This window comes from Salmo salar, unplaced genomic scaffold (genome assembly GCF_905237065.1).
Source record: "Salmo salar unplaced genomic scaffold, Ssal_v3.1, whole genome shotgun sequence".
NCBI classification, from domain to species: Eukaryota; Metazoa; Chordata; class Actinopteri; order Salmoniformes; family Salmonidae; genus Salmo; species Salmo salar.
Genome location: NW_025548647.1, coordinates 141,276 through 147,852, shown reverse-complemented (window position 1 = coordinate 147,852; position 6,577 = coordinate 141,276). Strand labels below are relative to the sequence as shown.

The 6,577-nt window shown below is 41.2% G+C and overlaps 1 long non-coding RNA gene across 1 annotated transcript; it reads left to right on the top strand.

Annotated features, from left to right (window-relative positions):
• Positions 1-3,846: 3,846 nt before the first annotated feature.
• Positions 3,847-6,227, top strand: LOC123733206 (uncharacterized). The gene is made up of 4 exons (XR_006763659.1): positions 3,847-3,934; positions 4,143-4,206; positions 6,001-6,046; positions 6,135-6,227. It is a non-coding gene; the product is annotated as an uncharacterized lncRNA (long non-coding RNA).
• The last annotated feature ends 350 nt before the right edge of the window (positions 6,228-6,577 follow it).

The window sequence follows — 6,577 nt, the reverse complement described above, 5'->3', positions numbered from 1 at the left end:
ACATTTTGCAATATTCTCAGTAGATAGCCCGGCATCACAGGGCTAGCTATTTAGACACCCAGCAAGTTTAGCACTCACCAAAGTCAGATTTACTATAAGAAAAATGTTATTACCTTTGCTGTTCTTCATCAGAATGCACTCCCAGGACTTCTACTTCAATAACAAATGTTGGTTTGGTCCCAAATAATCCATTGTAATATCCAAATAGCGGCGTTTTGTTCGTGCGTTCAAGACACTATCCGAAAGGTTAAATAAGGGTGACGAGCATGGCGCATTTCGTGACAAAAAATGTCTAAATATTCCATTACCGTACTTCGAAGCATGTCAACCGCTGTTTAAAATCAATTTTTATGCCATTTTTCTCGTAAAAAAGCGATAATATTCCGACCGGGAATCTGCGTTTAGGTGAAAAGAGGAAAGAAAATAAAGCACGGGGTCGACTCATGCACGCGCCTAAGCCCATTGTCCTCTGATCGGCCACTTGCCAAACGCGATAATGTGTTTCAGCCAGAGGCTGCCTCGATATCATTCAGCTTTTTCCCGGGCTCTGAGAGCCTATGGGAGCCGTAGGAAGTGTCACGTTACAGCAAAGATCCTCAGTCTTCAATAAAAAGAGCCAAGATGAACAACAACTTGTCAGACAGGCCACTTCCTGTTCAGAATCTTCTCAGGTTTTTGCCTGCCATATGAGTTCTGTTATACTCACAGACACCATTCAAACAGTTTTAGAAACTTTAGGGTGTTTTCTATCCAAAGCCAATAATTATATGCATATTCTAGTTACTGGGCAGGAGTAGTAACCAGATTAAATTGGGTACGTTTTTTATCCGGCCGTGTCAATACTGCCCCCTAGCCCTAACAGGTTAAAGGATAAGTTGGCTTTTTACAACCAAATTTCTATTTTTTATGTAAATGTTATAGAAGGGTCCAGACACCTTTTATTGCGACTTGTTTTTGAGAAACTTACCCCAACCAGCAATTCACTTCCTCATCCTCGTTCTGCTGTAGAGGCTCTGAAAAAAGATTAACAAATGCTCCAAATACTGTCTTTTAGAAACAGAAATATCTCAGTATAGTGATGCAGGACTTTAGATGTAAGAGTTATACACATGAAATTGTGTCATTCCAAACTTTATCCACAACGTTATATTCCATTTTGTGTGACTTGTGCTGTTTCCCCGTCCAACTGTTCCATTCTCAGTGTATCATGCTGCTAGAACGGACGAGAGGCATCGTTCAAGTCTCAACAACATGGAACATAACGTTGCAGATAATGTTCTGAATGATACAATTTCATGTGTACAACATCTAAAGACATGCATCACTATAGACTACTTAGAGCTTTTTAGTTTCAAAAAGGATGTTTTGGGGTGTTTTTGGAGCCCACTTACTGAACAACGAGGATGAGGAAGTGAATAGCTGGTTGGGGATAATTTCTCAAAAAATAGTGAATTCGCCCCCAAAAAATCTGGACCCTCCTATAACATTCCAGTTACATATGTTTTTAGATTTGGTTGTAAACAAGCTATATTCTTGATTACAGCTCATTCATATGCTGCTGCTTATTGGACGAGAAGACCATGATGTCATTAATAAGCGAAAGAGTTGACCCCTAGTGGCCACTAGTGATGGTATTTCCTTACAAACCCAACAATATAATGAGAGAGTGGTGGTTTTGAGGAACTGTACTGTGTTCCAAATGGAACCCTATTCCCTATTTAGTGCACTACTTTTCACCAGAGCCATATATAGGCCTTGGTCAAAGTAAGGCACTATAAAGAGTATACAAAGGTTTTTGGGGGATGCAGATTCTGTTTCATTTCTGTTTCTCTCTCTTCAGACCCACGGTGGCACAAGCAGCTGAGGAGGACTCCTCTGTTCTCTACAGTACAGTCAACAAACCCTGAACCAAGAAGAGCTGAACACAACAAACCCAGAAGACCTGAACACAACAAACCCAGAAACAAGAGGACCTGAACACAACAAACCCAGAACCAAGAAGACCTGAACACAACAAACCCAGAACCAAGAAGACCTGAACACAACAAACCCAGAACCAAGAAGACCTGAACACAACAAACCCAGAACCAAGAAGACCTGAACACAACAAACCCAGAACCAAGAAGACCTGAACACAACAAGTTTGACAAAAACCTTGTATATCTGGAACCTTATATTCAAACTAAGTGACATAAGGCCTGAGGGGGTGTGGAAAATTGGCCATTATAAACTGGGTGGTTCGAGCCCTGAATGCTGATTTGCTGAAAGGCGTGGTATATCAGACCGTATACCATGGGTATGACAGAAAATGATTATGTACTCGTCTAATTACGTTGGTCACCAGTTAATAGTAGCAGTAACGTTTTTGTGAGTCATACCCGTGGTATTTTGACTGACATACAGTACACACTTCTGAAATGCTGTTTCAGCCAGTCAGCTTCCAGGAACCAAACTGCCCAGTTCATAATAGGATGTAATTATATTTGCCATCTGGCAGGTACTTTTAACCAAAGTCATTCACTCAGTCATTACAGTTATGTGTGAATACATTTTTCATATGGGAAGTCCCAGCAGGAATGGAACCCATTCACTCAGTCATTACAGTCATGGTGCATAAATCCTTCATATGGGAAGTCCCAGCAGGAATGGAACCCATTCACTCAGTCATTACAGTCATGGTGCATAAATCCTTCATATGGGAAGTCCCAGCAGGAATGGAACCCATTCACTCAGTCATTACAGTCATGGTGCATAAATCCTTCATATGGGAAGTCCCAGCAGGAATGGAACCCATTCACTCAGTCATTACAGTCATGGTGCATAAATCCTTCATATGGGAAGTCCCAGCAGGAATCAGACCCGTGAGCCACGCTCTACCAACTGAGCCACACAGGACTACTCTATTCACACTTAGAGTAGGAGTGCTGATCTAGGGTCGGTTTTGGCTTTCAGACAATGATGAATAAGAAAGGGACCTTAACATTTGAATTGTTTTATTTTAGTTGTTTTTAAGTAAAAAAAATGTAATTGTAAATATTTCTGATTACAATAACTTTTGACAAAATCTTTGAATTTATGAAGTAGCCAAGCTCAAGGTCCAGTTATATTTTATAAGGCTATTTATTTTTTAATGTTATGTTTCTGAAACAATCATCAGACTTGTGAGACTGTATATGAAGTCTAACAACAATAGATATTGTGTTTCTATTGTCTTGAATTACTTCATATTCTTCTATTAGATGATACAATAGTAGAAGGTTGCTGGATTTTTTTATATATCGTTTTAATTGTTTTTATGACAAAGTTATGGCATGATTTTGCTTCAATGTCCAGGAAAGAGTTCTGCTTAATGCAATATTTCTTATCGCTTTTATTTAAAAACATTTTTGTAAACTAATGTGTGAAGTGTGAAATGTATAAACAAATACACTTTTAAGAATAAACTTCATTTACATTGTTTTTTCCTTGTTATAACAGTATTTTCTGTGGAGAAAAAATGAAAGGTTTTCAAAATCACACCTCTTGTACTGTACTATACAGTAAGTACAAATAATACTGTACATTTATATTGGTTTGGAGAGCAGTAGTGGTTAATGCCATCATCATCATGTCAGTACAACATATACAAAGACACTTTCAGAAGGAGCAATGTCCAGCACCTAGACACAACCAGTTACATTAAATATTATTTATTGTCATTTTTGAAACACACAGACACAATATGACATGGAGGGTAGTTCCATCAGCGAGGACATTCCACTCCGGAACACAGAAATATGGAACATTCCAGAATGTTTGATGACAGAATTACCCTCCACACTCCAAACATCCATGTTATCTCATATTGTGTCTATGTGTTTCAAAAAGGACAATGAACAATATTTTATGTAATTGCGTGGCTCTTCACCCCCTAACTGTTGTCTGACTCTCCAAGGTAGGTGTCTCACTTTGGGGACAGAGAGGGGCTAGGGGTGGATGGGAAAGTGGAGATCCCTTAGAGAGGCACCTTTAACCCCCCTGACAGCCTCACTGAGTCTGTTTTTGGGATAGAGCTAGGGGCGGGGGAAGTGGGGGTCAATATGGGCGTCCCTTCTGTTAGGCCTCACCCACAGGAAGTGTCACTAAATTACTTTGTTGAACAGATGCATGGACTGTATGATGTTGTAATCCTGGATGGGAGGCAGGAAGGGACAAAAAGCACAACAGGTAAGAAGCAGTTGGAGATAAGGGTTAAACAGTACAATAGCAGAAGCAGGTTCTTAAAGTAACTTTCCAGTGAAAATCTCACTTTTAAAAGTTCATATTCTGTTCATTCATACCAAAATAATGTTGTTGACTTGTCCTATACTCATATTTGTGGCCAAAACAGAGATGAAAAATACTTCAAAAACCCCACCTCAAGAATATAATTTCATACTACTTGTGTGAATATTTTTTAGGACCGATATATGCACACAGCATTCTGTTGTTGAGGTACGCCAACACCATTCCAACAAAGAAAAGCTGCTTTTTAACATACATCATTTTTAACATACATAAATTCTCATCCACAACACAGTGAATGTCCTCATTGTTCATGCACCGTGGGAAAAACCTTTTGGCATGGCAAATTAAAGCTTGACATTGGTCTGCATTGATGTTGTCGCATGCCTCGTCAATGACCAGAAGGAGGGTAACACGCTCATGGGGATGGCGATCACACACCTTCCACCTCCATGCTGAAATATTCCTCAACAGGATTAGTGGAACCTGACATTGTCCCATACAATGAAATAGTTAACCACTTCACCTTGACAGGCCTGTTCAATTTCAATGAGAAACACAATGAGGTGTGCAGCGTTGTAGGATCCAAGCCATGGCCTACATCCTACCACAACATTTTCAGAGATAGCTGCGCACATGGAGAAGTTTCCCCCACATTGCCCAGGCACTTGGACGGTCGCCCGTTGGCCGATGAGATTCCGCCCACGGCGCTGAATTTTGGTCAGGTTGAAGCCCGCTTCATCAACAAAGATATAGTTGTGATGGTTCACCGCAGCATAAAGCACCATCACCCTTTAAAAATATATTTTGGTTAGTTATTTTTACATTATAGTTCAAATATAATATTGTGAAGGAGTATGTGCATCCTCTGACTGCAAGTCACAACAGATGGTATTGCAAACTGCCCAGTACATCACTGGGGCCAAGCTTCCTTCCATCCAGGACCTCTATACCAGGCGGTGTCAGAGGAAGGCCCTAAAAATTGTCAGACTCCAGCCACCCTGGTCATAGACTGTTTTCTCTGCTACCCCACGGCATGCGGTACCGGAGCGCCAAGTCTAGGTCCAAGAGGCTTCTAAACAGCTTCTACCCCCAAGCCATGAGACTCCTGAACGTCTAATCAAATAGCTACCCAGACTATTTGCATTGCACCCAGCCCCTCTTTTATGCTACTGCTACTCTCTGTTTATTATCTAGGCATAGTCACTTTAATAACTCTACCTACATGTACATATTACCTCAATTACCTCGACTAGCCGGTGCCCCCGCACATTGACTCTGCACCTGTACCCCCTGTATATAGCCTCACTATCGTTATGTTACTGATGCTCTTTGATTATTTGTTACTTTTATTTCCTATTTTTTTTGTTATTTTTCTTAAAACTGCATTGTTGGTTAAGGGCTTGTAAGTAAGCATTTCACTGTAAGGTTTACACCTGCTGTATTCAGCTCATGTGACACATAATATTCTTTCTCCATGCTGCTTTTGTTTCTTGTATTTCTGCCTGTTGGACACATGATGGCGCCATTGTAGCACGTAACCATGAGTGGCTCGGCTGTAGGCTAGTCAGACCTACTACATTACTGTCAGGAGATAAACTGTTATAGATCAACACCAAGCACTGTTCATCACCAAACACACACACACACACACACACACACACACACACACACACACACACACACACACACACACACACACACAGAGGCAGTATTAACTGAGTTGTCTCATTTCAGGTGGAGAGTTCAGCTCCTGTGAAGAGGAAGGGAGTCTCACTAACAGGTGACATTAACACAATTGTCTCAGAATGATTATTTCTATTCACTGAAATGACCCCAGTTTAACACTGTATGTGTGTGTTCTCCTCCAGAGAAGGGTATTCAGCTGTTTAAGAAGGGCCAGTACTCTCAGGCTGTGGACATGTTCTCTGAGGCTATCCACTGTGACCCCAAAGACCACAGGTACACCTTAAAGCTTAACCTCTGACCCTAAACACCACATTTACACAACACATCACACAACTATGATCTCTGACCATAAATTAGATCTCTGTCATCTTGTGTTTTAGTGTGTCCCCCCTCTCTCTCTCCCTCCCTTCCCTCTCTCTCTCTCTGTCTCTCTGTCTCATTCTCTCTCAGGTTCTCTGGGAATCGTTCATACTGATACTGGTGTCTGGAGCTCTACCCCTTTGTCCTATCAGACGCTCAGAGGTCCATCCAGCTCGCCCCTGATTGGCGCAAGGGACACTTCCACAAGGGGAGTGCACTGATGGGGTTGAAGGTCAGTGTATGAGCTCTCTACTGTGAACGTGGA